The following is a 3,116-nucleotide window of genomic DNA, read 5'->3' on the forward strand; positions in this document are numbered from 1 at the left end:
AACTGGATGGAATATGTATACAAATTAACATGCTAGCTCTTACTCTTTAGTTTTAGACATCTTTGTATGTTATTAGTCCCCCACGTGTACCAATAACAATAGATATGGATAATATCAAATGAAAATTTAATTTTTTATTTCTTAGACAAATGATAAGTGATTTTTTAGATTAATCTTGAATATCTCACCTCCACCTCCAATAATTTATCTCTTATTTATATATTTTAATTTGAGTTTAGTTTTAACCTATGTAATACTTTGAATTTTTCCAACATATTCACCAAGAAACTTCACTTGCCACAGCTCTTGTTTCAAGCTCCCTTTCAATACATTCAGAGTCGCCAACATCCCTTCCCTACTGCTACGTTGTTGTTCACCTTTTCCATTCCTGCAGCTTGTTGGATAACCGTTTCCCCTCCAAACCGAACCTCTTTATCATCGTTTGGAAACACAGGGTCAAGCTCCTAGCCGTCTTGATTGAAGTTCCACCCACTTATCCTTCTCTGCTTCACCTGCATGGAGGGATCATCATCATCTTCATGCAAATTACCCTTACTCTCCTTGTACCTTTTCTCCACACTGGGCAACCCTTGCAGCACATTCTTCACCAGAAAATCGGTTCCCTTACGGTTCTTAAAGGAGGGGTGTTTGAGCAACTTATCAGCATTGGGTCTCTTGGAAGGATCTTGGTCGAGACAAGAAGCCACCATGTCCTTGAACGCCTTAGAGAACTTCTTCCCATTCCCCTTCCTATACTTGTCATGGACTTGGAAGGTGGAAGGTGCAAGAGGGGAGGCCTTCCATGCGCAAGCTCCAACGCGGTTATCCCAAAGGACCATATATCAGCCTTGAAACTGTAACCCGTGTGTGAGTGAATCACCTCAGGAGCCATCCAATAGGGCGTGCCGGCAACATCGGTAAACTTGAGAGACGAAGAAGAAGAAGAAGACGTGGTGGTGGTGGACTAGTAGATGGAAGCGGAGACACCGAAATCAGCGAGCTTCACTCTGTGGAGATGGCCCTGGCCGTGGAGGTAGGAGAGTGCGTTGAGCGTGTCTCTGAGAACCACAGCGATGCAGGGCTCCGTTAAGCCGTTGGGGTGGGAATGAGAAATGATGGATTGAAGTGATCCTTCGGCCATGAACGGCATCACCACCCAGAGGATGTTGGGGTGGGAGAGGTCGAGGTCGATGGATTTGATTGCGACGGCGGCGGAGTTCATGGGGATGCAGAGGGCCGGCTTTGTAGACAAGGGCGCTCATGCCTTGGCCAATCTGGTTCAGGAGCTTGTAGGAGGAAGAGTCCAGTGGGTATTGGACCCTTTTGCCTCCTGCTGCTTCTTCTGCTCCGTTGGTTGCGGCCATGCTATTCTACATGTGTGTGAGGTTCAAGAATATGGTGCATGCATGGAGTGAACTGGAGGAATTAATAAATGGGAAAGAAAGTGTGTGGCTTAGGGTTTAAAGCGGTTTTCTTGTTGAGGGTTGCAGGAAAACAAAGTGTTGTCGTGACTTCTCCTGCATGCATGTGAATAATCACGATAAGGCTCTATAGCCAGTCACCTTTTTTTCTCTATTTTAAGGAAATGAAAATTACTCAACAGAGAAAACCTAAGTCCGTTATATCTAAGCCTCATGAGACTAATCTCATAGTAATTTCTAGCAATAACGATATCTTGCTTCTAGGAAAAGAACTACACAACTAAATGGATGATTGAATCCAAAATGTAGATGGTTAATATATTACTCTTCACATATATACATTATTTTGGATAATGCATCTGAATCCAAACACACATTTGGAGCTAATGATTGAACATATTGAATGTAAAATTTATAAGACTAAATGTTAAATTTTAATATCATCTTAAAAATTCAATTTGAAGTTAACTCAATCTAAAAAAACTAACTTATAGTGATAAAAATTATCTCATATTTATATATATCATTTTTGTCACATCTTTATTTAATGTGAAATCTCCACTAAAGGATATATGCTTATTTTAGAGATTATTAATCATTGCAAATATAATATATGAAGAAAGTAAAAATAGACTTTAAGTTTGGTTTTATTAATTTGGATTCTTAATTATGTATTGAATCATGTTAGAAAATTCTTAACAAAAACATATTAAGTTATTTCCTAATGTTAAAAAAACATTAAATATGAATTTATATATATCAAATAAATATTACATTAATCAATTACCCATAATATATTCACTAAGAAAATATTTTCTATATTAGAAGAATTAGATGAATAAATCTTAAAAATATAATCATGCATAAATGATCAAGATTTAAAGTCATATGATGACCACTTAAAAGAATGTGACTTTTTTATAAAAAAAAAAAAAAAACTCATATGACTTATGGACTTTAGAGCTCATTTAAATAAGCAACTTAATTAAGATCTTATTGAATAAGGTCCAGTAATTATAAAATTATGCCTATAAGCTTTTATAATAATTATTTAATTTTTCACCTATAATAATCTTTTAATTAGTTGATAATGTGTAAAAACCTTTAAACTATATAAATATGAAACTTAAAAGTAAATTAATTGCTAGTAACAGATCCTGTTTCAATGTTCTAATTTTGCAAAGGAAAATTTTTGTTTTTATGTTAAAAAAAAAAACTGGGGCATGTGGTTAATTTAGTGGCCATTGTACTAGCTAGTAGGAGTAGGAGTAATTGCATTATATTAGTCTTGGACTTAAATGCAAAGTGAGAGACGAGTTTGGGGGTGGTAATAACTGAAAATGTAATCAATTTCCTGAGTAGGATTGGAGGAGATGTATGCTATGTGAAGATTGAAGAACCTGTGACCCACAACAACGTTTCATAATATAGATTTGAATGAGAATGGATGAATAATTATTTAAATTGAATTTATGTGTGTTAGAAACCGTTGGAACTTGGAAGGTATGTAATTTGCTCTTCAATTACCGCCGTGCATGGCAGTAATTTTAAGAGCAACACAAGCATTGGAGAACACTCGTTTTAACAGATGTTGGGAAGTAGAGTCATAGCTCTGTTTATATATATATATATATATATATATATATATATATATATATAACCATAGTTATTTACTTTTGGAATCGTATGGAATAA

At 35.5% G+C, this 3,116-nt stretch overlaps 1 pseudogene; it reads right to left on the reverse strand.

The window, feature by feature from the left end:
- Positions 1–246: 246 nt before the first annotated feature.
- LOC114424232 lies at positions 247–1,364 on the reverse strand (annotated as a pseudogene).
- Positions 1,365–3,116: the final 1,752 nt, after the last annotated feature.

Source organism: Glycine soja, chromosome 8 (assembly GCF_004193775.1).
Source record: "Glycine soja cultivar W05 chromosome 8, ASM419377v2, whole genome shotgun sequence".
NCBI lineage: Eukaryota > Viridiplantae > Streptophyta > Magnoliopsida > Fabales > Fabaceae > Glycine > Glycine soja.